Below are 26631 nucleotides of genomic sequence, written 5' to 3'. Positions count from 1 at the left end.
AGTGTGTTTCTCAGCCTGTCTACCTGTCTGCCTGTCCACGTTGCAGACACATGGTCACTGCAAGGGGGCGGGCACAGTAGTGCCCCCACGTGCCTGGAGGGAGAGGGGGAGGGCTGGGCGTGGGGCAGCACGGTCTGCTCACAAAAGCCTGGAGCTCCTCCCCACACCGTGTATCAGTTCCTCAGACCTCAGGGAAGGACCACGCACTGAAGTAGACTCTTCGTTTTGTTTTCCTAAGTATGGGATATTACCAGTAGCATTCAATTTTTAAAAATTTTTATTTTATATTGGCTTATAGTTAGATTTACAATGATGTGTTAGTTCCAGGTGTACGGCAAAGTGATAATTCAATACCCATACAAGCAACTATTCTTTTTTCTAATTCTTTTCCCCTTTAGGTTATTATAGATTATTGAGCTGAGTTCCCTGTGCTATACGGTAGGTCCTTGTTGGTTATCTGTTTTAAATATAGTAAAGTAGACTTAATTTTCGTGGCCTTTGAGTGCCTAGTAGAGCTTTGTACAAGTGCACCCTGGAGCAGCAGCCCCTGCGGGGCGGTATCGATTAAGACAGGGGTGACTGGCCTGGAGGATGCATTCTGACTTGTCTGACCCCCTCTCAGCCGCTTCCTTACTGATCCCCTACTCCTTGCCACCACTTTGAATCTGCTTATGCCCAGGGCTGTTTGGTTCATCTTTGCAAAGCTCAGCTTTGATGACGTCATCCCTGCACACAGAAATTTGTGCTGGTTTCCCATTGTCTCTGGTTCCGCCGTGTAAACCAGTCCTCCGGCTGGGGCAGCATCCCTGGGTCTTGTTAAAACGCAGTTCTGAGGCCTGATCCTGGACCGACTGAATCAGAATACCCATCTTTGCATGACCCCTGGAGATTGGTGTGCACGTTGAGGTTTGAAAAGCCCCTAACCGTGGCCCTGGTTCTCACACGGGGTAGCACATTTGAATTACCCAGAGAGACTGAAAGAAGAATTGCTAGGTTTCCAGGTGTGGAGGCACGTCTTGCACCCAGACTCCTAGAGCTCCCAGGTAGCCGTGCCATGCGGCAGAATCTGAGGACCACACTGAACCCAGGTGACCTTCACGGCCACCTTTGGGGCCTCCCCAACCCTCCCAGGGCCGTTTCTACTCACCCGTGCCAGACTGACCTCTGACGCCCAAATGCACCCCGTGCTTTTGAGAAAGTGCAGTTTTCACCCGTTCCCAGCAGTCACCAGGACTCTACACGACTGGAGAGGGTGCAGGGCACCACGCCTGAGTTTCCCCTTTGAAGATGCCATGACGGCAAGTCATGGGGATACAGATCCGCCCATTTACTAAACTGAACATTTAAAGTATTTCCCAGACTAACAGAATTTCAAACTTAATGTCCCCAGACAGCAGACGGTTGTTTTACCCTGGTTCCTTCTTTGTTCTACTTTTTACTGAACGTCAGATCTAGAGTAGGTAATGGAAAGAATGTGCTTGATTTCATTTAGTTAACTTTTGGGGTTACAAACGGAGGGATCTTTTTAAAATTTTTGCTGCAGGAGCCATGGTAATCTGCTGTCAAGATTCCCACTGCTCACTGTACTTGTGATTGGGGACATACATCATCAAATACAGACTCTGCTCCCGTGGGCGGAGACTTTGGTCCCATGGGCGGAGACTCTGCTCTGTGGGCGGAGCCCCCGCTCTTGTGGGCGGAGTCCCTGCTCCCCGCGCCCAGTTTTCCTTCTCAAATGGCCTCGGAGGAGGATGAACACACTGCTTCCTGCTTCTGCTTGAGCAAGGTGTGCATTTTCAACAAGACGTGTATGGGCCCAGCAAGCAGCAATTGCTCTTTTTCCATGAACGTTAATAAGATCCAGGGCCTGAGAAGCCTGCGGCGAAGGCCAGGAGGCTCCCTGTGACTTGGTGGCCGAGGCCGACAGATGGGCCGCCGGCCTGTGGCCGTCTGCGGCGGGGGCGGGGGAGACCCTGACGCCAGAGTCCCAGGGTCCTCTCATCCATCGGGGCGACCTGCTCAGGCCCGCCTATTCCCAGCTCTAGGAAGGCCCGGGGTTAGTGTGTGTGCTGGGTGCTCAGTGGTGTCTGACTCTGCGACCCCGTGGGCTGTAGCCCTCCAGGCTCCTCTGTTCATGGGATTCTCCGGGCAAGAACACTGGAGGGGGTTGCCATTTCCATCTCCAGGGGATCTTCGCGATCCGGGGACTGAACCCGTATCTCCCACGTCTCCTACACTGCAGGCAGATTCTTTACCACTAGCGCCATCTGGGAAGCCGGGGTTAGCGTCGGTCACCTCTTGCTGTGAACACGGAGCATGACTGTGAACGTGGGGTTGCCCGCGCCTCGAGCTGGGCTCTGGGCACCAGACGTGGTGCCCCCACACACGCAGCATCGGGTGGGGGATGCAGAATGGAGGCGTCTCACGACCCTTTTGGAACCGAAATGATGAGTTCTTTGCCGCATTTAAAAAATTTTTTTTATTTTATTGAAGTGTGGTTGATTTACAATGTTATATTTACTTCTGCTGTATGGCATGGTGATTCTTTTATACAGATGTATACATTCTTTTTCATATTCTTTTCCACTACAGTTTATTGCGGGATACTGACTGTCGTTCCCTGTGCTGTAGAGTAGGACCTTGTTGTTTATCCAGCCTATATATAATAGTTTGCATCTCCTCATCCCAAACTCCCAATCCTTCCCTTCCCAAACCCCTCCCCCATGGCGACGACAAGTCTGTTCTTTCTGTACAGACAGTTATTTAAGCACTGGCGTCAAGACCCGACAAGTCTGGTCCTGGCAGGACTTTGGTGTCTCATTTCCTCTGGCACCGTCCCTCAAAGAGCAGTAGAAATGAGGAAGAAACGTCATTAAGTGAGATAAGTGAAAAGCAGAGAGCGGTTAACTTGATGCCAACTTTAAGATAATGTGAGTAAATAAAAGGCTGGTTGAAATGCTCAGTGTGGAGACTTCCCTGGTAGCTCAGGCGGTAAAGCTTTCCACCTGCAGTGCGGGAGATCTGGGTTCTCTCCCTGGCTCAGGCAGACCTCCTGGAGAAGGGAATGAAATGCTCAGTGTGTTCCCGCAAGAACTTTTTATCAGCAGTAGTTTCGTGCTTTAATGGGACACCCATGGTGTGTGCTGAGCGCTGTCTACTGCTGTGCAAAGCGGGGCGTGATTCTCTTCCATCAGGGCTCTAGAAGTTTCCGCTCTGGATGTTCATTCCACCCTGCATCCCTGAGCTCCCCTAGGTAGGTCCCTCTGCCCTGGGAGATGCTACGCAGGCACGGGCTTCTGGCCTCCCCTGCTCCTGGGTTCCCCCCGGGAGGGCCCTGTGGGCCCTGTAACTCACCTCGAATCTGGTGCCCTCTCGCCCTCCACTCGCTGCCTCTCTGGGAAGCTCTGTGTCACCTCCCCTGGGTGGACTTTAAAACCACAATGCCAGGGGACGTCCCCGGTGGCTCCGTGGTAGAGAGTCCGCCTGCCAATACAGGAGACGCGGGTTCCATCCCTGGTCCAGGACGATCCCACATGCCTCAGAACGACTAAGCCTGTGTTCCAGAGCCGGGGGCCCACAAGTTCTGAGCCACGTGCCTTGACCGCGGAAGTCCGCACGCCTAGAACCCACAATGGGCAGAGAGAGAAGGCACCACAGCTGGAGAGTAGTCCCCGCTCTCTGCTACTCGAAGAGGGCCCTCGCAGCAACGAAGACTCAGGACAGCCAAAAACAAAATAAGTAAACAAAATTATGTATCTACACACAGAGAAACACAACGCCAGGTCCTCCCTGGGATGGATGGGATGATCAGCCCTGCAGAGACGGGGCAGCCCCGTGGCCCCGCGCCCCCAGGGTGCGGCGTTCGGGCAGGGCTCCTGCCCAGCCGAGGGGCAGCCCCAGAGGGCAGACCATGAGAGCGCACCTCTGTCTTGTTCTGCCACGTCTTTCAAAGCCCTGCAGTTGAGTCCACATGTTCCAGTCTCTCCTTGGCTGATCGCCTCCTGCAGTTGATACATATAGGACAACAAAACAAAAATTTTAAATCTGTTTTGAAGCAAACTCGAACGGGAGAAAATGCTGCCATTGTGTGCCGAGAGCACATGTAAGCGTATAAATCCCATTGTGTGCGTGTGTGTCTGAACGGCGCTTTCAGAGTGCCATTTATAAAATATTTATCACAGCTTTACTGGTTTTAGTTCATGGAGAGCTCTTTGTGACTGAAAAGGAGCCAGAGCCCTTTGCTGATTTAGGAGGTGGTTTGCGGGGACATAGGAGCGGGATCCAGGGCAGACGACCGTGCTGGTGAAGAGTCCAGGGTTAATGGCAGCCGCCTCCAGGCTGGGCACAGCTGAACACCAGAGGCGCCTCCCAAGAAAGGGTGGGAGGCTCACCTGCAGGCCTCTTTCCTTTGCTCTCCCCGTGTCTGTGGCCGTCGAGTGGTGGGGGGCGGGGGGGGCGTCAGCCTTCCAGCATGGAGTTGACCAATGTAGCTGAAATTGGTTTCCTTACATCTCTAGCTGGTTTCCTATATCCCCATCTGTAACTTGAAACCAAATAGGAAACTGACTCCCTCACTCTCCGAGAACAGAACCCTTGGCACGATAAGCTCATTCAGGAGAATCAGACAGTGTCTGTGTAGTTGCTAAGTCATGTCCGACTCTTTGTGACCCCGCCAGGCTCCCAGGTCCATGGGATTCCAGGCAAGAATACTGGAGCGGTTGCCATTTCCTCATCCAGGGGATCCTCCTGACCCAGGAGCGAACCCACATCTCCCGAGTTGGCCATGAGCCACCAGTGAAGCCCCTCAACCTGGCTTTGTTTTTGTGCTGCATGCGTATTCATTTGTATTCTTTTTAAATTGCACATCAGAGACATCGTACAGAATCACACAAGTCTCTTCTCCACTCTTCTTCTATACTCTGTGTAAGAAGGACAAAGCCGAGCAAGCATCTGGAAAAGTCAGGAAGGTTCTGTGAGCATCTCGGTGTCCATCGTGTTCGCTGTGGTTTCTGAGGGAGATGCTGAAGAGACAGATGCTCCTGAAAGGGCTGATATGAAGGGAGAACAAACAGCAGTTGAGAATAATAGAAGTCCACTGTTTCTTGAGCGTTTTATATGTTCCTGCACTGCCCCACCTGCCCTAATGTATGACCCTCTTGTCATCCATATAAACCTGGAATACCCCTGTTTTACATTTAAGGAAACTGAAATTCAAAGAAGATAAATGTCTTGCCAAGGTTGTACATGCACACACGCATGTTAAAATTTTAAATGTTATATTTTAAGTAATTAAGACATACTTAAATTTATGTCTTAATTCATTTAGACATAATCATGAAACCATTGCATGTTCACAAAAATCACACATGTGTATGAAAAATAACTGAAAATTTTAATGAAAGGAGTCTCAACAGTTTACATATTTTCTCTTTTTTTTTTTTTTCGGCTGAGCCACGGGGCTTACGGGATCTTAGTTCCCTGACCAGGATCAAACCTGGGCCCATGGCAGTGAAAGATCCGATTCCTAACCACTGGGCCACCAGGAAATTCCCAGTTTGCATTTTTTTCAATCTCATTCGTTTCTGCCTTAGTAGAGAGAGCTGGCTTCTTGTATCAGCTTCTGTATTCAGTCTGGTGCTCTGAGTTATTTTGGTTGAAGTATATGAAGGATTCGACTTTGCCACAGATATGCTATTGAAAAAGAGAGAGATGTTTTAATCTCCTTTTGAAAAAATTGTGGATTGTCTTCTTTGATATTACGCCAAAAGTCAACAATAGTAGTTCCTTAAAAGTTTCCTGCACTGAGGGATCTGAAACCCTATCGATGAACTTCTTTATTAGTTACATTAAAATCCATCAGTCTGTCTCATCGTCTAATGGATCTTTCACCCACGCAGGGATTTTTGACAGTTACGAGAGGCAGTTGGAAAACATCAGTTCACTGAGTTATGCAGCTGCTTCCAAGTTGACACCTTTCATTATCCAAGATCAAAAAACATCACATTCATTAATATAACCACCAATCTCGTCAGAAACATCTTAAGTGTTGGGAGGCATTGGCAGATATGAGTTATCCAAAATTCAGATTTTCACTTGAAAGCTTGCAGTTTATCTTTGGCAAAAAAAAAAAAACAAAAACACTGTCAGTTCTTGAAGCAGCAGGCTCATTGCATTCATTTTCTGAGAAAATCCCACCATCATCTGTCTGCAGTTCTCTCACCTGAAATTGCCGTTCCAAGAAGAAAAGCGCCTGCAACTCAGTCACAGAAGTGCTTTTCCTCGAGACGACCCTTGTGCATCAGCGTGTAGCAGGAATGCTCCGTGTCCCCGTCTCACCACACAGAACCTACACAAGCCTGGTGTGCCCTGGGGGGGAAGAGTCAATAAAGGTGAAACTTCAGTGGAACCAGATTGAGGTTTTTCCTGCAAGTGCGAGATGGTGAAACCTTCCGTGAACACCAGCATAGTCGATGCCGCTCCCGGGATCCGTGTTAAGACACGAGAAGTCTTCTCCTCGTGTGCCTTCCAGCCGATGTTTTAAATGTCCACACGCAGGCCTCCCTGGTGGTTCAGTAGTAAAGAATCCACCTGCCAACGCAAGAGACACGGGTTCGACCCCTGATCTGGGAGGATCCCAGTGCCACAATTAAGACCTTGCACCACAGCTATTGAGCCTGTGGTCTAGAGCCGCAACTACGGAGCTAGTGTGTCTTTACAACAAGAGAAGCCCCCGAAATGAGAAGCTTGTACACCACAACTAAGAGTAGCCCGAACAGCAACGAAGCCCCAGCATGGCCAAAAGTAAATAAATAGTAAATGTCAGCAGCGTAGAAAGCACACAGGAAGTCTTATGTAGTGGAAGTGCCTTTTTTCTGGCCTTATGAGCTCCTGAAAGAGTCTCGGGGACCCCCAGAGTCTGCAGCAGACACACAGCCCACCTCCGCGAGGCCTTTTTCTGGTGGAGGAGGAAGACAGATAGTGAACCTCAAATGCGGGTCATGCTGTCACCAGCAAAAAGCAGGGCCGTGAGACAGAGGGGCTAGTTTAGGTCGGGCGGTTCTAAGAGGCTTCTCAGAGAAAGAAACTCTTGGCTGAAACTTCCGGCAGACTGAGTGGGACAGGCCACTCAGCCTCCAAGGCCAGAATGTCCAAGAGGCAGAGAGGGGACCCGGGTGCTGAGCATAGTGAGTTCATCTGGGGAGGGGTGGTTAGCAAGACAGTCAAGGTGCCCCACCAGATTGGGCCTTAGAAGCCACGGTGAGGAGGACTGTATCCTCTAGTCGGTGAGGACTCGGAGCCCATCGAGCCCACAGGCAAGGTGATGGCCCCCGTACTGCCCCCAGGAGGTGGCGTCTTCACCGGCAGGTGAGCACAGCTGGATTTGAAGTCCTAACCCTAACCCTAGCTGTAAAAACTCAGAACGTGAGTGGAAAAAGTCCCACGGATTACACACAGCATGATCCTGTCTATAAAGGGAAAAATCGCATCACAGTTTGTGATGAGGCTGCTTGAAAAGGAAGTCGTGGGACAACAGACCTCGGCCCGGGGGTCAGCAGGGCGGCTTAGGGGCAGTCCACCTGGAGACCTGGGTCCCCTCCCGGGTTCCGGTCCTGCCTTGAGTGGGGGGTCCTGGGTGTTTACAGTCTTATCTCACTGGTGGTGGTGGTGGTTTGGTCATTCACTCATGTCTGACTCTTTGCCACCCAGTGGGCCGTAGCCTGCCAGGCTCCTCTGTCTATGGGATTTCCCAGGTTCAGTTCAGTCACTCAGTCGTGTCTGACTCTTTGAGACCCCATGGACTGCAGCTCGCCAGGCTTCACTGTCCTTCACTATCTCCTCAATCTGCTCAAGCTCATGTCCACTGAGTCAGTGATGCCACCCAACCATCTCATCCTCTGCCGTCCCCTTCTTCTCCTGCCTTCAATCTTTCCCAACATCAGGGTCTTTTCCAGTAAGTCAGTTCTTCGCATCAGGTGGTCAAAGTAATGGTATCTTAGTCTTAATTAAGTCATATTAAGTATCTTAACCTTCCAAGGTTAAGGGCAGATAAGTAAGAGAGAGCAGGCAGCCACGGGTGGACCCTTTGTAAGAGTGTGTTGGAGCCATGGATCACGGCTGACCCAGGTGTGTGCACCTGGGGTTTGATATAAAAGGAAGATGAGCGTGGAGAAGAAACACGTGTGACACTTCTTTCCTTTCTTTACAAACCAAAAGGCTGCACTTCGAGCTCTGACGACAGAGGTGCAGAGATGAACACAGCATCTGGCTGAGAGCGTGGGTCCTGGGCTGAGGCCGCCTGGATTCCAAGCCTTGCTTTGTGCACCGCCAGCCGGGCACACCCCGCCAACCCTCCAGGCCGCGTCGGGGTCTTCATCCGCAGTGCGGGCCGGGGGCAGAACCCCTCTCGTAGACTCGCTGAGGAGGCGGAATAGAACAACGCCAAAAGTGCTGGTTCCCAGGCTCTCAGTCACCTGCGAAGGGCGCGCGAAAATTCCCTTTCCTGTGAATTCTCCTCGTTTCTTTCCTTTTGGTCTTTCTTTAAGTCGCTGGGGGAAACCAAGAATGAAGCAGGTTTGTTTTTTGTTTTGTTTTGTTTTTTGAGGAAAAGGTTGTTGAATCTATTCTTAAGAATGTTTGAATTAAATTCCCTTTGCCTGGGGTGATATTTTTATCTTATTGTTATTTGAACAAGCAGTAAAAAAAAATATATATATATATATATATGAAATTGGGAAGCTGCTTGCTTTCTTCCTGAAAAGAGGCTTTGGGCTTTGGGCCAAGATGTGGCTTGAAACGAATTTTAGCAGCAGCCGAAGCAGCAGGCAGTCCCAGTGGTGAGGGGCCCAGGCCCCGGCACAGCTGGGAGCCGGCAGAGGTGGGTGGGAGGCCCAGGAGACCGTGCCAGGCCGCCCTGTTGAATTTCAGGGGGCTTCTGCTACTGCACGACCTCCGTTCTCCCATAGGAGCTTTGAATCTGCCCGACCAGGCGGCTTGCAGAACTAAGACCCTCCTGTAAGGAAGGGGTTGGCGCAGGGCCGAGAGCCATCAGAGACCAGGGTGGCCCCAGCATCCCCCCCGCAACCAGGGCGCCCCAGAACCGCCTCCCAGCGCAGCAGTTCTGGGGGTGACCCGTCACCTTGCCCCATCAGGAGGCTCCCCCTGCGGCAGTGTGGGTAGGCAGGGCGCGAGGGCGGAGCTTAGGGGGCGCTGAGCGGAGGTGATTTGAGAGCGAGAGGCAGGCGGGGAGACGGGCTGTGTGTGGAATGGACAGACGGAGGGACATCGGGGGACTGTGGGCGGTTTCCGTGACGCTGCCAAGGAGGGCCTAGGGGGCTGAAGGGAGGCCTGTCTTACTGGGTGGGCCACGGCTGAGGCAGGGAGGTTTTCTGTTTGTCTTACTGGTTTCCAGTGGACTTGAAATGTTCAGAGTTGGGGGTTGGGGGGGCTGAGTGTCTGGGAAGGACGCTCCTGGAACAGGAAAGCAGGTGAAAGCTGGAACTGGGGGTGTGGGCTTCCCAGGCCGGTGCCTGGGGGACAGAGGCCGGGAACAGTGACCCCGGAGCCTCGTGCCCAGAGTCGGGCAGGTTGAAGGGGACTGTGGGGAGACCGGAGTTTTCCGGGAGGCTGTGCGGGGCCGCACATGCCAGGCTGGCAATCGGAACTGAACCTGATGATCGACAAGAGATGAGAAAAGACTGGGGAGGAAAATGAGGTCTGAGTTCCGAAGCACTTGTTGCCTCCAGGCAAGGCCTCTCCTCCTGCTGCCCGGGTTCAATCCTGGCCGTCTCCAGGCCTCAGTTTCCACATCTGTAAAACAGGAACAATAATACCATGAACTTGTGAAGGCTGGATGAGTTGATGGCGTGAGGCTCTAGGAACAGTGCCCGGCGTGTTAAAAAGCACCGTAATCGCGTTCTCTTGCGTTCATCGCTGTGGTGGTCATTATCTTAGGCACGCTGGTCAGAGGGAACGTGGGTGAGTTTGAGCGGTTAGGTGACTGTCACAGCAGGGCAGTAGACCCACCAGCCTCTCAGGGGCTGGGTCTGCCCCCCGCGGCGCCCCCACCCGCTCCGTCCGCCGTGGCACCTGTTCCAGGTTCTCACCTCCTCCTCCTCCTCCCCTGCAGCTGAGACACAGATGGAAACCCGGCTTTTGTTTCTTTTTAAAATCTTTCTCAATCCCCACTTGGGTTAATCACACTGGAGCCCCTTAGTCTAAGTGTAGAATGGATGTGTGCGCGTGGACTCGGGGAAGGAGTTTCCAGCGTCCACTCCCGAGCCAGCAGGCCCTGTGCTGGGGTCACCTCGTGCAGGGCTGGAGCCCACCACCTAGATGGTAACTGTGAAGGCAGCAGCCAAAAGGAAAATGTTCCGACAGTCATGTTAAATGAAACAAAACCTGTGGCTGCACACGCAGAACCGTCATTCCCCGCTAAGCCTGTGAGCGCAAGGAGCAAGGGCGGCCAGGAAGGGCAGACACAGGACTGCATTCGTGTTAGGATGGAGAGGGTCTGAGCCCGTTGTTTTCCTGTAATGTTTCTGCAGTTTTAAAATAATGTTTAAAAAGTTTTAAAAAAGAATGAGGGAGCTGTTGTTTCCGGAGAGATGAGAGACCACAGACAGGGCGGGGACCTCGACAGTCAAAGGAAAGCCCAGGTCCCCTCTGCCCTCACTTCAGCCCCAGAACACAGCACCTCCTCTGCTCTTGGAAATTCCCGCGCCAGCTCTCAGCAACAGACAGCTCTCCGCGGGGACTCCGGGCCTCGCAGAGTGGGCTTCCGGGGCCTCTGGACGTGGGATGAACACGCCGCATCCTCAGCCTGTCTCAGTGATGGGCTCAGTTAGGCAAACATGACGCCCGTTCCGGCTCTGTCTCCCACCATCGCTTGCAGGTGGCGTGGCCCTGGGTGAGGCTCTGAGCCTTCTTGAGCCTCCCTTTTACCATCTGGGAATTGGGATTAACATTACCTTGGTTGGCGGACTGTTCTAGTAGGAAAAGCACTGCTCCAGCGCTCAGCACCCAGGAAATTGCTCATAAACGCAGGGGCCGCTGCCGCTGCAGTGGTGGGCAGTGGGGTTGTGTTCACCATCATGGGTTTCTCTGGACAGAACCGGCATCCCAGGGTCAGCTCCCCGGCCGCCGCCCCCAGGGCTTAGGCCCGTTCCTCTGCCAGCGGCTCTCTCTCTCCTGGTCCCTGGAACGTTTTGTTTGCACCTATGTTACCGTGGCCGTGGTGTCATTTGTATTCGTTATCACTTTTCAGAGGTAACGGCACGGTCCTGAGCCGCCAGAACGGAGTGAAGACCGGGTCAGGGACTGTCTGTCTGAAGACCAGAAGCGCTGCCCTGGGGGTTTCGGGTAATGGTGAAGAAGGTGCACTCAGGGACCTTCTGGAGTCAGGCTCCGTGATGTGGGCTGCAGCCGAGTCTGGAGCAGGCAGTGCGGGGCGTCGTCTGGAACAAGGCGGGGCCTCCCCGCGTCTATCACCTCATCCTCCGTGGTCCCCGGCTCCACGTGGGTGAGGGCGGGCCAGTTGTCTGTGTGATCAGAACGTGGCTCTGAACAGGCGGAAGCGCTCAGCCACCCGCTTCGTCCTTGCTTCTTCTGTGTGATGCTCATGGCCCTGTGTCCTCAGCGCTGGGACGTGTTGTACAGGGGGACGCCCAGAGAGGGTGATTCACAGTGAGCTTCCCACCCTACGGCCAAGGTTGGTCTGCTCGAGCAAAGAGAAAGGCATCAGGTGCGTGGAGGGCCCGAGGGGCCGCACGGTGGGTGAAAGCCCGCTCGGGGCTTAGCTCACTGTGGGCGCTTAATGGATGCTGAGTAACCGAGCGTCTGAAGTGGGAGGTGGGTGAGCGGTGGGCTGACGGGCTGTGATGAGCTAAAGGGGCCCTCGGACGTTTGCACACGGGTCACTGACGTTTCATCAGCGGCGCCTACCTCCTTCGTTAGTCCTGAGCGGTAGGAGGAGTTGCCGGCCACAGGGGTGGCCCATGAGGAGCGTCAATAGAGGAATCATGCCTGGCCTGCAGTTTCGCCCAGGGATTCGGGTTTGTTCCAATACAGTCAGAGGCGGAGATGGTCTAGTATCGCCTGCTGATGTGCTTAAAGGGACCTGATGCTTTCACATCCTGATGTTTGGAGGGGAGCTGTGGATTTTAGAGCATTACAGCTTTATTGGATTGTTTGCTTGCTTTTCTTTTTTTTTTCCTTCTGTGCCTATTTTTGAAGCAAGGTTTGCTAAAGCTGCAGTGACTGTTTATTCATGCCGGGGAGGGAAGAATAATTTTGCTCATCTAGAAAGGATGCCTTCTTCAAAATGATTTTTTGCTGTTGGCAAAGCTGAGCCTGTGCTCACATGATTCTCTGCCTGCAGTAAAGTGGCAGGAAAAACAGTGTGCGCCATGGACAGCCGCAGCTGGCAGAGAGGTGGCTTCAATCGGAAAGCACGCCCTGGACCGGAGGGGAGGCCCAGCCGGGGGACGGGTACAGAGGCTCGGTGTCAAGTCCTGGTTCCGAGCTTCCTGCGGTTGGGTTTCCCCAGGAAATACCAGGTGCTCGCCCCACGGGAGCTGTGCTTTTTGGTAGAATTTTCCACTCCCTGCAGCTGCCCCTGCCCACCCTCTGGGGCCGCAGCTTCGTAGGGGTTCCGAGCCTGCTGTGTTGAAGCTGTCCCACGTGAAACCTCCCTGAGCCCGCCTGGGCTCACCACCTCTGTCCCCACTGACTTCCGAAGGCGGTTCAAAGGGCCCTAGTCTGTAGCCCCAGGCGGCACCCTGCCCGAGCCCCACAGGGAGCTGGCGGTGGGCGCGCCGGCTCTCAGGTCCACGGTGCCCGCCTGCTCTGCGCACGGCGGCGACTTCCATCTCTCACAGCTCAGCTACAAAGGGCGCTTAAGCAAGACAGGCCTGGGGTCCCAGGCAACATCAGTCTTCTCGCACAGGAACGGGCGGGCCCTGTGTGGCCGGGGTTGGACTTGGTCTGGAGCGTATGCCAACTCGACTTCTTCTCGTGAATGGCCTGCGTGGGTGAAGACGGGACCCCCAGAGCCCCGCTGTGCCGGGCCCTCCCGAGGGCAGGGCAGGGGGCCAGGCTGTCTGAGCCCCTGTGGAACCCACCGGCTCCCGGAGCCCGGCCCTGGGGCTGGGCCTGGATGCAGCAGAGAGCCGGGGTGGACGAGGAGATGAGCCGGCGCGTCTCAGGACCCAAGGCGGCAGGCGGGGGAGGCGCGGTCTCAGCAGAGACGCTTGTTCAGAAAAGGCAACACACAGCCAACGCTTGGTGTTTCCAAAGCTGACGTCTGTGCTCATTCTCCTTTTTTTCCTTGGAACGTTTTGGAATCTCCCATGGTGCTTGGGTTCCTGTGGGTTCGGAGCCCTGTTCTTCCTCCGGGGGGGGCGGGGGCCTGGGTCCCTCGCAGGGGCCTCTGTCCTCACCCCTCTAAGCACCAGGCTTCCCCGTTCTCATCTGCTTGTTTTTGAAGTACAAATGTCCAAGGATGAAATGCCTCACTGCATTCCTTCTCTTCCTCTCAAAACACCTGCCCGTTTCCCAAGGGACTGGCTTTGGTCAGCCTAAAGCCAGTCTCCTCAACCTCAGGGTGCTGACATTTGGACCAGAGCATTCTTTACTGTGGGGCCGGCTGGCGCTCTGGAGGGTGTCCACCCACTAGGGGCCAGGGGCCTTGCACGCTGCCTCCCACCTGGCTGTGACAGCCCGCAGTGTCTGCAGACGCATTCCCCGGTAGGAACCACAGCCCCCCCGGATCCGTGCCAGGGCAGCACCCTCCCCTTTCCAACAGGAGCCTCATTCTTGGTTCTTAGATCTGCATATTGCTTGTTCAGTCGTTCACCTGCCCAGCGCGACATGGAAGCAGGTGAGGGCTTGTGGGACGGGGAGGCGAGGGGCCCAAGAAGCAGCAGGTCAGAGACACAGTGAGATTCCCGGAGCGCAGCACCCCAGCGGCTGAGAGACAGGAGTGAGCGTCGGGGCGGAAGGCAGGTGGGCTGTGCCATCTCAGGCGGGCCTGGCAGGCACGGATGGAGCAGAGGTGACAGTCTGTCCACAGAGGGAGCGTCAGACCAGGGTGGGCGGCCTCGGCGGTCAGGAGCCCAGCCCCGGATTCTCCAGCCTCAGCGAACGGTTCCCTCATTCCCGGTAACTGACCCCCCTCACCGTGGAGTTAGTCCCTTCATTGTGTGCTTATGGTCCCCGAGCTTCACTCAGATTATCCTCTCAGCCCCCGGAGGTAGAGGGGACACAGAAGCCCATCGAGGCTGAGTCACTTGCCCCACATCACACAGCTGCTCAGCAGATCCCGATCCCTGCAGGGTGGCCTTGAGAACACCGCCCTCGCCTTCCCCCGAGGGCTGACCATGCCGGACGCTCAGCTGACATGCCTGGGGCATTTAAACAAATCTGGAACGCTGCCGGGCTTGTGGGATGGAGCACGGCTCGGAGGCAGGGCTCCCTCCCCGTGTTCCCCCCCATCCTGCGCCTCCCTCCTCCTCTCTGCAGTCCCCCCCGCCCACAGCCCCCTCTGCTGTGCGTGCGGATCCCACGTGCGCCCCTTCACCCCTACCCTCGGCCCCAGGCCCTGGACTGAGACCCAGGCCCCCACACTGGAGCCTGACTTTTAACCACCAGCTTCCCCCGTCTTGCCCTTGATCTCCTGCAAGCCCTTCGTGGCTCGCGTTGTGTCGGGCTGGGGCAGGGGGCAGAACTGGAAGTGCCGTGTACCTGGAGCTCACAGCCCCTCTGCAGTGAAACCCATCCGAGGCCGGGGAGCTTTCGAGCGCGGCACGGTTTGGTGTCTGTCTTCTCAGACGTCCTTTCACGTTGATAACTGAAGAGCGTGAGAATGGGCTCCTGGGTCCATCTCGGGCCTCAGCCTTCATTAGCGTGGCGGGGACCTGGCCCTTCTCCAAGCCCCAGCGTGACTGATCACATCCCGGGTCGTTTGTCCTCTGGGTGGCAGCGGGGCCCGGCCCTGCAGACCCTCAGTGCCCCCTCTCCTGCCCTCCTCCCGGGGTCCTGCACCCCCACCCCCGAGACGGGCTGGTGGAGTCCGCCTGGATCGCGCACACCTGGGGTTCCAGCCTCGCCCACACTCTGCCCTCTGTGCCTGCTCTGCAAGGCTTCTCCACGCACATCCTTCCAGCCTCACGTGTGGACCCAAAGCCAGCTCACCGGTCCGCGCTGGGTACCTCGGGGGGCAGGGACCACCCGGAGTCCAGCCCCGAGGGGCACTGGGTGTCTGACGGGCTCCTGCTGGGCCGCGCGAGAGGGGTACCCGGCCCCCGGTGTCAGTTCTCACGGCCTTGTCCCCCTCCGGCCCGCTCCTCCCCTAGTTCTAGCACCAGGTGCACTTGTGTTCAGAAAAGCTTCCAAATTAAATTAAATAAATGAATAAGTGACTGTTGGGGGCCCGGGAGGGAGTTTGGGAAGCTGGGGGGAGGAGCGGGCGTTCCTGGAGGCCCGGTGGGGCGGGGAGAGATGGGGTCCCACGGGTCCCCCTTTCCCCCCGCGGGACGACCACGCCCCTCCAGCCCCATCACCAGTCCCCGGACGGCCCCCAGTGAGTCTCCTCTCTGTTTCTCTCTTTATCTTTGTCCAGAAACAGGACCTTTTTAGACACTTAACTTTTTTTTTTTTAACAAATATTTCAAAGCCTATGCCTCCATTCATGGTCCCTTCAGTTCAGGTCACTTCTGCAAACGTGTATCAAGTTCCTCCTGTGTGCCGATCCTGGGCTCTGAAGATAAGCCCAGATGGAGGCCCTGCCACCCTCACCGGCGGGGCGGAGGCTGGCAGGACAGACAAGGGACCCTCCGGGCGTGGGTGCCCAGCCAGCAGCACCCACAGCCTCTAACAGCAAGACAGGGAGCCTGAAAGTTCGTGCTTGGATTCCCTTTTCCCAGGATGAGGTTTTGTGTGATTTTTAACTTATTTGCAGATAATTAACCCTCGGGTCAAAAAACCATACCCTTCTGCCTCTGCAGAGATTGAAATCAGGTTTTTGAAGAGCAGCAATTGCTGTCTAGAATTAAAAGCTTCCTGATGAATAATGCTGTCGTTACTGAGGGAGGAAATCACAGGAGCACTTTCTGCGATGTAATTAAAAAACCAAAAAAGCAGAGATGAATGAGAGACCCACCAGTGAAAATGGGGTTTGGTTTTCAGCAGAGGAAATTGAAGCTGTGTTGGTCACGTGGCTTCCATTTGCCAGTCTTAAGTGAAGTGAGTCCTGACCCATTTCAGATTATAGCAGGGAGATTCACGGCACATTTTCTTTAACCTTTGTACGACCATGGCCTAAAAAGTGGGGAGGGAGTGTTGTTCCAAAAAGCATGGGGTTTTTCCCATCCACTGACTTTTCTTTCTACAAAGGCCAGCCCAGTGGGCCGGGCATCCTCGTAGAAGATTCAGTCCACATTTATTCCAAGACTCATCTGCTGGACCTGTGGATTTTATAACTGATGGATTATATTAAAATGCAGAAAGCCCAACTGATAATAACTGTGTTGAAACAAAAGCTAGAAACATATTGCCAATTTAGTCTCAAGGTTTATTTGTTTACTGTATAAAATGGTTACGCACTGCAGTATTCTTGCCTGGGAAATCCCATGGACAGAGGAGCCTGGCAGGCTGCAAGTCCATGGTGCCGCAGAGAGTCGGACATGACTTAGCAACTAAACAATGAGAGCAGACAAACCCTTGGATATTTGTGACAGAGATGAGTACAGTCCTTAGTTATAAAGCGGCACAAATTCGGCTCTTCTTCATTTCAAGCAGTCATAGCTGCTAGAATCTCCGTCATTCAGGCCAGAGGGGAGTGTTGTCTGAGAGTGATGGTTAACGCAGAAAGATGGAGATCTGTGTGTGATCTGTGTTGCTGCCCAGGTGTCACTTGTGATTGGTCAGAGAACTTCGATCAGGTTCCAGGTAGGGTAGGTTTGCGTCTACATCCACACAGTGTACAGATCTGTCAGGAGGCGACAACTTGGGTTCAAGTTTCAGTAAAGCAGGTAGTGCAAGTAGGCATACCTAACCATCCGCCTATCTGAGACATTACCATTTCTCTTCCTTCTTATAGATTTGCTGGTATAAGGAGAGCTTATCTGCCCACCTCATGCTCAGCCATTCGGACATTTGATTTTTCATGAACCGTAATGAGTAAAATTAATAATGAAGCCCATGGTACAAGAAAGTTTATGTTTCTTGTATATGAACCTTGTCAAAACAGGCATCAGGCTTTCTTAGGAAGACCTGGGATTTATGTCAAATTCCTTATTAAAGTGTAAGAGGAGGCAAAAAAAAAAAAAGTGATGGTGAAATGCACAGCAGAGCAAGCCACTGCTGGATTTCTGTCATGTATAAATACACCAGTGTGTGCTCCATCTCTCCTCTCTTTCCTGTCTATACAATTCCCATTAATACGTGGGCTGTTTCTTCCCCCCCTCCAACACTAAGCCCGATGACTCGGGGTGAAGACATTGATTTAAACCCACTCTGCTTTCACTTTGCCCTGTGAATTAATGTAAGGAAATGAAATCAAACCTCCTAGCTACCACTCATTAGCAATACAATCAAGCTCATGTGAAGGAAGATCACATATTCACTAGCTTCCTAGAAGGAAACTTGAGCAACCAAAGCCTCTTATATATGCACGGAGAAGCATTCTCCCAGGGATTCTAGGAGGCCATGGAGGAAGCAAGAAACAGAACACACTTCAGAAATAAGATCCTACAGGAAGGAAGACAGCCCCTCACCCTTTCTGCAGTAGCGTGAGTGGTGGGTGATACGGGTTGGCTGTCCTGACCGCCGTCCACAACTCTCTCATTCCTGGCCTAGCAGTGACTATGCAACCCAGTTCTGACCAATAACAATAAGCGGGCGTTTCTGGATGCGGTTTCCAGAAGTCTTGTTGCCCAGGATGCTCCGTGGCCTTCTACTACCCTCTGTCTGCAATGCTGATGTGAGGCCTGGGGCTGGAGCAGCCGCCTTGTGACCGTAGCTCGCTAAGGCTGGTGGGGCAGAAGAAAAAGGGGTCCTGACCCTTGGCTTCCTTGCCTGCTCCTTTGGCCTTTGTTGTTCAGTCGCTCAGTCGTGTCTGACTCTTTGCGCCCCCATGAACGCCAGGCCTCCCTGTCCTTCACCAACTCCCGGAGTTTGCTCAAACTCACGTCCATTGAGTCAGTGATGCCATCCAACCATCTCATCCTCTGTTGCCCCTTCTCCTCCCACCTTCAATCTTTCCCAGGGTCTTTTCCAATGTCAGCTCTTCACGTCAAGTGGCCAAAGTATTGGCACTTCAGCATCAGTCCTTCCAATGAATATTCAGGATTGACTTCCTTTAGGATGGGCTGGTTTGATTTCCTTGCAGTCCAAGGGACTCTCAAGAGTCTTCTCTAGCACCACAGTTCGAAAGCATCAGTCCTTTGGCACTCAGCCTTCTCTATGGTCCAACTCTCACATCCGCACATGACTACTAGAAAGACCGTAGCTTTGACTCTACAGACGTTTGTTGGCAAAGTGATGTCTGTGCTTTGTAATACACTGTCTAGGTTTGTCCCCTTGCCTTGCGCCTCTGGAAGTGTTGAATGCCTTGAAGCCAGGTCAGCTTTTCGTGCAGCATGACGCTGAACTCATCAGAACTGACACACAATTGTGGCTCTGAGCGCTGCAGATACAGAGTATGTTATTCTGTTGCGAAAAGTCAAAGGAAATGGGATCCTACGTGAACAGAACAGGATCCTCGAATGTACATTCCTGAAATCTAGAGAGAGCTCAATGAATAAGAAGATGCTCAGAAACTGTCTCAGAATGAATGACACAGACCAACACATCATTTTTACTTAGAAGTAAAGTGAGGAGGAGAACAGACTCTTTCCTGTTTATCAGATACAAAGTTATCTACATAATCACAAGGAATGTTTTTATTGCCAGAAACATCTAACTTTTTTAAAAGCTTAAAGTGATTTTTTTTATCATTATTTCTGCAAAATGTTTTTATTAAAGGAAACACCATATGGTAACAGCAAGAAGAGTTACTTACAAGTCACGAAGCTAGTCACAGATTCCTTTCCAACAGTTAAATTCAAAATACTCATCACAGGTCCCTGCATTTAGAAAAAAAACTTCAAGTTTCAAGACTCCTAAAAGTATAAAACTTTGATCAGAGTGCTGTACACTTGTTTTGCTTTTTGTTTTCTGTTCTCATCCTCTAGAATATATAATAAAGTCTCGTGAGACCTAGGGGTCATATTCTAACATTGAACAGCCAGTGCAGCCATCAGCCACAGCCGCAGGTGAGCTGGGCCTTGGTGCGGAGTCTCAGGGCATCAGCCCCGAGGTCTGCGGGGACGGTGTGTGTGTGTGTGACCCTGAAACGTATCTCCATTCTTGTGCCCTGCTCGGGGTGACCATCTACAGCCCAGGCCACCTTGAGCCATCAGAGTCTAACACGCTGGGAGGCAGGGTGGGCTGTGTGGCTTCTGGTTCTGTCTCTGCACCAGCTTAGTGTGGTTTTAAACACTCTGGTGCCCCGGATTTAGATGCAGTGAACGATGGCCTCACCGAAAAAGAGAGCGATAAGACGCGGGCGAGAACGCTCACCTCTAGCTCAGGAATCTCCAGCGGTGAGGAAGTTAGGGCTCTGCGGTTGTTGGAAGGGCCACTGTGATTTATTTTTTATTGAGACGTGGTTGACCTACAGTGTTGTTTCTGGTGTAAAACAAAGTGACTCAGAAGTCCTCTGTGCTCTTCCGTAGGGCCTTGTCGCTTCTCATCCTATAGATAATTGGCATCCGCTCGTCCCAAACTCCCAATCTGTCCATCCCCACCCCCCTCCCCACTGGCAGCCAAAGTCTGTTCTCTGTGTCCGTGAAGCTGTTTCTGTTTCACAGACAAGTTCACTTGTGTCGCATTTTAGATTCTACCTATAAGCAATATTATATGGTATTTGTCTTTGCCTGACTTACTGCACTTCGTATAATGATCTCTAGGTCCATCCAGGGTGCTGCACATGCCTTCATTCTGTTGAAAGATAACTATACGATGGCTCCCTGAGAAGCTCAGCAGAGGGTATGGGTGTGCGTGTGCACACGTGTGACGTGTGTGTGCAGACGGGTGTGAGCACTGCCCGGTCTCCTGCCGAACGATGCCATCGTGAAAACCCGCTCCCTTTTGTCCTCTTTATAGTCACACCCCCTCCTCCCCTCAGCACCCTGCCCCTAGCAACTGCTCATCTCTATATTGCTTCCATTTTTCATCTCTATAATTTTGTCATTTTAAGGATATTATAGGAATGCAATCACTCAGTATATGACCTTTCGTTATTGGCTCTTGTCACTCAGCATGATGCCCTTGAGATCTGTGCACAAATCAAAAAACTAAACACCCAAGAATCCTAACTTCTGGCTCAACCACTTCCAACTGCGTTTATCCTCTCAACAGCTATACAGAGTACTCACCTCATCGTACAGGTGAAGCCTTGAGGCTTGGACACCGCCCAGCAGCGTCCCTGGAGCCCCCATTCCCTCCCTCCCTTGCCCTTCGCCTCCCAGACAGTGTCCTTGAGGACTGACCTCTCTCTGGTCGCAGGGACCTCTGGGTCCCCAGGTCCCCGGGACATCTCCTCGGTGTCCGTTTCTACACTCAGCCTTGGTTGCCATCTTGTTCCGCTGAAGTTTCTGTGTCTGTGTGGCCTTGGGAAAGACAACCCCACCTCCTCCAGGTCTAAGATGAAGGGGTCCATCAGAGTGAGCTTTCCCCCAGAGTGTACCTGGAACTCCAGGTCTGCCGGGCCCTGAATCTCCTCCTAGGATCTGTTACCAAGATACGCATGGAGCGACTGGGCTCCTTTGCCGCGGACGCTGGTAGCACAGCCGTTCACCCCCCGCAGTGTGGCCTTTCATCATCACCCGTCTCTGACTTTGTCCCTTCTTCCTGCATTGACGCCTCCCCAGATCTCTCATCCCTTTGATTCTAAACATAGCTTCTAATGAAGAACCAAGTCACTTATTCTAAGGGCCGAGTCGGGGAAAGAGATGACAGTTCTCAAAAACTATAGCAGGTTGTTTTTTATTTAGTACATTTCACTTTTTCTCATTATATGCCTAACCATCTAAGCGTGAAGTTTAGTGAACTTTGCTGGTGGAAGCCTTTGGAAGCGTTGGAGTTTTTTTTCTTTTTTTTTTTTTTGGTCGGTACAAAGTTTCCTTTTGGTTTTTGTCTGGCAGAATTTTCCTTCGGTTGTTTTGTTTGGTTTCTGGCCTTGTTCGTCTGGTTGAGTGCCTTTCCTTACCCTCCGTAACCTTCACCACGTCCTCTTTCCCGCTTGCCTCTCACTTTTTAAGTGTCTGCAAAGAAGAGGTTGTGTTTGAGGGTACTGAAAGCCAGGAAAAGGGATCTGGGAATAGTATTGTAAATGGGTGGACGTCCTGTCCCATAAAGGTTTCTTGAAACAGAAGCGTCACGGTCTGTGAAGGAGATGCGCAGAGAAGCTCGGATCCTGTGGAAACATGGGTCCCAGAGCTACAGAGAGAAATCGCACTTGTGCCTGATGTCCCGGGAGGGGCCTGCAGGTGTGTGCGTGTCTGTATGTGCTCAGGCTGGGGGTGTGTGTTAGACTACGGGGCGGGAACACAGTATGTGACTCGAGAGACGAGTAGCATCCTGAGTTTGCTGCCCTGCCGGCCGGGTCCGGTCGTCTGAGCTCTTCAGGCTCTCCCAGCTGTGATGCAGCCTCTTGAGAACCCGAGGGCGGTTCCTCAGCAATCCAGCATCTTACTCAATGGCCGCTTGTGCACCCTTGAACCTCCCTGTCACTCATCTCTGAAGCTGTCTTGATGGGACCGTCTGATTGGTGACGGTCACCCTGCAAACCGCTCTGCCACATAGGAAACCGTGGAGGCCTCCTTCCGTCCATCCCAACCCCGACGCCGAAGCCACCAGCCACGGCCCCTGTGGGGGACGCTGACCATAGGCCCGGGGGGGCAGCAGATGGGCCCAAGCTCACGCATCGGCTTTCCTACGGCGGCTGAAAGGCCATGCCGCTGGTGTTGATTTACGGGGCCACTTGATCAATGCCCTGGTTCCACTGTCTCTTCGCCACTGTACAAACAGCTCGAATATTAGAAGGTGAAAGCCATGCTCTCTAATGACCCCGTCAAAGTTTCATGGGAGCATTTGATCAGTGACCAACCTTGCTCAGAGCAAAACCGTGTTTCTGATGCTGTGGCCGAAAGCTCACCCCTGTTGTGCTGAGCTTGCCTCCAAGTTCGGGAGGCTGGGTCGGGGTCATCGTTGGTAGATGCCACGGTCTGGTGGAGCTGGGAGAGGGGGTGAGCGGAGGCCAGGAAAGCAGCCACTGAAGTCGTGCTGAGCCTCAAGCCGGCTGTCTCCCTCTCCTTTGAGCAAGTGAAAAACCATGTGTTTATCAGGAAGCATTTAATAAATATCTGTCACGGAGGCCACTGCCAGTGATAGTGGACTCGGCTCCTCGAGGGCTGATCCCGGCCAGGAACGTCCCGTGTACATGCGCGTCTCTCCTCGCCATCCTGCCACACTTACGTCTGGGCCCTGAGCCCGGCTGGCCGCGCTCAGCTGCTGACGGCCGTTTCACCTCTTCCTTCTGACCAGTCAGCACCCGGCTCCGACAGCGACGTGGGCAGTGAGCCCCCTGGGGCCCGCGGCCCGCGGGGGAGGGTGGGAGGCAGCGGAAGGGACACTCCTGGGGGGCGGCCCGGACGATGCTTTCCTGGCCTGGGGACCGCAGTCTGGGGCTGAGGGAGGGCAGAGGAACCAGACCGGCGCTTCCCAGGACAGCCTGCCCCCGCGCCTGCTGTGAGCTCCGAGTCCCTTCGCCCCGGGGGTTGTGGTCCCCCCGGCCAGCCCCGTCCTGGCGGCTGGACGCGCGTGGCCCTGAGTCACCGTGCAGCAGTGCCCTGCGAGCCGCTCTTGGAGTCCCTGTCAGCAGGTGAGACGCACAGGCTTTGGGGGCTTAAGTAGCTTCGCCAGGGCACGTGGCCACCAAGTGGCAGAACTCGGATGCACACCCAGTCCTGTCCGAGCCCTCAGCCTGCTCCTTCCCCGGGGTCCCCATCCACCCCCACTCCCGACGGGCTTTCTGTCGGGAAGATGCTCCCTCCTCCAGGCGCGGGAGGAGCCTCTCCATTCCCGCGCTGTGCTCAGCGTGCGCGCCCGGTGACTCCCCCAGAGGCGGCCCCAGGAGCGCCAGGCAGGTGCTGTGATTTCCGCTCTCGGCGGGCAGCACAGGAAAACGCGTTACCTTTTTCTTGCTAAATGCAACCCACGTGCAGATAAGTGCAGACAACACAGAATAATGAATAATCATAAAGAAACCATCCCAGTTAAGATCTGTTTGGGTTTGGTCATTAAACATTGGTGGTGGTGATGGTGTTCAGTCCTTAAGTCATGTCTGACTCTTAGCAACCGCATGGACTGCAGCGTGCCAGGCGCCTCTGTCCTTCACTCTCTCCCAGAGTGGGCCCAAGTTCATGTCCATTGTGTCGGTGATGCTATCCAACCATCTCATCCTCTGCCGCCCCCCTCTCCTTCTGCCTTCAAGCGGTGGTGACAGAGAACTGTCATGGTGATACTGGTCATTCTCCCCAACCTAGTCACTCCGTTACCTTCATCTGCAGCGTCTGGCAGTCTTCAGGAAAAGCAGTGGTGTTTATGTCATGATCTGTAACGTTTATGCCACAATTAACACCCACAAATAGACCCACAAGATGGTATCCTTAGAACAGAGCCGTTAAAAAAAATAATAAAAGTTCTGAATCAAGACTACAGTGATGATGAAGTTATTATTAGCCCTGTTCTACTTTCTAGCTCATGTGATGCCAAATTCTTAGGGGAAAAAATGGCCTCCCCAACGATTTCCTGGAAATCCTAAGTTAGGAGTGGGTCCAGGGCTCTCGGAGCTGTGAGATGACTGCCCCGTACCCACAGCCTTGCCCCACGCCCTTTTCCCTTCCGTTGGGAAGGGACGAGACTTTCCTTTGAGAGCCAGACACGCTCACGTCTGCGGTAGAAGATCTTATGTAGACATGCTTCACTGTGTGTGCCTGTGGTTTAATGGTCTCTTTTACTTTTCAGCAGACATCCCGCCTAGATAAATACCAGTTTCTATTTGTGTGTATCTCTTGTAATTGATTCTTTATTAGCTTTTCTCAAAGACAGTGGAATAAAAAGACCTGTTTGAAGAAAGCGCAGAATGTCCGTTGCTGCCACAAGAGAAGAAATAAATCAAGGGGTCTTTTGTACCAAAGGGAGCCCTCTGTGACCCTGTGTGGTGGAGTCAGGGGGAACCCTGGGAGCCGCTCACCCTTGAAAGGAGCCCCGAAGCCTGTGATGTGGCCCAGGCTCCAGCTGGCCTGCCCTGCAATTAGGCGCGGATCCGTCAGGCTGTGTGTCTCTGGTTCAGACTTTAACCCTTACTTAGTCTTCAGTTTAAAAAGACCAAAAAAAAAAATGTATTTCAGCTCTGATGATTCCTTTCATTATTTTAATTACTGAGTAATCTGTAATATTTGCTATTTAAACTCCCACGCAGCCAGCGGGTGGTTGTCTGTTTCACTGCGGAGGGCAGCCCAGAGCCGAGCAGGCGTTCTTCTAGAAGTCAGGCCCACCCTTGCAAACAGACAATGGCACCGACGAGGAAACACACACACATGCATGGACACGCATGCACATGCACGCACACATATGCACGCACGTGCACACGCGCAGTCGTTCTCCAGCAGTACCCGATTTCTGTGTTTGACCCCGCGGGTCCTTTACCTGCTGGCCATCCAGGCACACTTGGTGCGGTTCCAGACGGTGGTTTTCTGGGTCCTGGTTGTGAACTCCGGCCACTCAGAGTCCCCAGCCGAGGGTGGGTGGCCCAGAGCCTTAGTTTTTTCAAACCAAAGTTCTTTGCGGACAGCACCAACGCAGGCCCGGGTCTGCGGGGAAGTGGTCCAGCCTCGAGGCAGCAGCCTGACTTGGCTGGTGAGGCTGGGGCGTGGTCAGGAGGCTGCAAGCCTCCCTTCCGCCGCCCCCGCCCCCCAAGGGAGTCTGCTTTCTGCCATTCGGCAGGTGTCTGCTGAGCCGCTGCTATGGACCAAGCATCATACCAGTACCTGGGGCTCGGCAAGGAATCCTGCCTTCTGGGGGCGTTGGGGGGTGGTGATGCACAGACAAGTGATGGGTGTCACAACCCACCAGCACAGGGATGCCAGGGAGAGCTTCTCAAGGGAGGAGCTTCCAAGCAGAAACCTGAGGAATGAGTAGGAATTTGTGAGTGCGGCACATAGAGGGAAGGTCACCAGAGTTTGAAGGCAGGGGAACAGCCATCGCCATGCTGGGCTTAGCATTTGTTGCGAGGAAAGGTGGAAGAGAAAGGCAAGGACGCTGTGAGCGCTGGTGAAGCTGTGGGCTTGCCGACGGGCACCTGGAATGGCTTGTTGGTGACATCCTCTTCCTGCCTGGAAGGAAGACAAGATCATATAAGAGGTGACTGTTGCTAGCAATGGGCTTCCCAAGTGGCGCTAGAAGTAAAGAACCCACCTGCTAATGCAAGAGATGTTAAGAGATGCAGGTTCCATCCCTGGGTTGGGAAGATCCCCTGGAGGAGGGCCTGGCAATCCACCGCAGTGTTCTTGCCTGAAGAATCCCATGAACAGAGGAGCCTGGTGGTCTACAGGACATGGGGTTGCAAAGAGTCAGATATGATAGAGTACGTGTGCGCGCGCGCGCACACACACACACACACACACACACACACACACACACACACACACACACACACACACACACACACACACACACACACACACACACACACTTCTGTTTGGGAAGAGGTGGTTTCATGAAGGGTCAGACTCGCCTGATTCCTCCGCTCTGCTGTGCAGAGGTCCCGGGAGGGGCTGGGCTGTGACTCACATGGAATACTTCTGCTTCTCCCCACCCTCCTCCTCCAAGAAGACATGGCAGCCAGCACATCAGGCTCCAGATCCGTGGTTTCTACCCTATCCCCATCGAAATCTCTGCGCACTAAAGCTAAGTCCCGGGGCGTATTTAATTAAAAGAAAAATGGCAAAATAAGGTTGTGATGGGTGATTTCTAATTGTGGCCTGTTAGATTTTAATTACTCCTCGTAAATTGTGAAAGCTCCTCCCAGGCGCCGCTCTGCAAACCCCGGTTCTTTTTCATCACGAAGGAGATGTTCTCAGCCGCTGACAGGCCGGGCCTCCTGTCTTCGTAAAGAGACTTGATCTCCCGACAGTGACTCAGCAACTTGCCGAATCCAATTAGCAGCTTTGCAGCTCCTTCCTCTGAGCGGCTGTAGTCAAGTCTGGCTGCAGACGCCTCCCCAGCCGCATCACCCAGCCCAGGGTCTGCCCGCTTGTCACAAGCGATTACCACGGCCAGAGTGCGTACACGGGTGCGGTAGGCTGGGGGTCCTGGTGGGTTAGAAGCCTGCTTCGCCTGGGGTCCCTGCTTTTCTCTGTCCCTCGCCAGCGATTGACATGGAATGCCCTGGGACACTCATGGTTAGAGCAGTCAGAGGTTCTGGGCAGGAACTGAGGCCCAGAGACAAGAAGGTGCTTGCTTGGGGTT

General features: G+C 53.5%; 1 protein-coding gene and 1 long non-coding RNA gene across 8 annotated transcripts in view; one reads left to right on the top strand and one right to left on the bottom strand.

The window, feature by feature from the left end:
- The window catches only part of FARS2 (phenylalanyl-tRNA synthetase 2, mitochondrial), a 288633-nt gene that overhangs the window by 245670 nt on the left and 16332 nt on the right, over nucleotides 1-26631 (top strand). The window lies entirely within an intron of this gene.
- LOC122697641 lies at nucleotides 23487-25632 on the bottom strand. 2 transcript variants are annotated; one of them, XR_006342130.1, is made up of 3 exons: nucleotides 25579-25632; nucleotides 24811-25496; nucleotides 23487-23713 (listed from the first exon to the last, which is right to left on the bottom strand). It is a non-coding gene; the product is annotated as an uncharacterized LOC122697641 (long non-coding RNA). The 2 variants fall into 2 exon arrangements; XR_006342129.1 differs by lacking the exon at nucleotides 23487-23713 and adding an exon at nucleotides 24102-24473.

The sequence above is a fragment of the Cervus elaphus genome, chromosome 7 (genome assembly GCF_910594005.1).
Source record: "Cervus elaphus chromosome 7, mCerEla1.1, whole genome shotgun sequence".
Classification (NCBI taxonomy): Eukaryota; Metazoa; Chordata; class Mammalia; order Artiodactyla; family Cervidae; genus Cervus; species Cervus elaphus.
The sequence above is the reverse complement of the archived record's forward strand: the minus strand, read 5'-3'. Positions and strand labels throughout refer to the sequence as shown.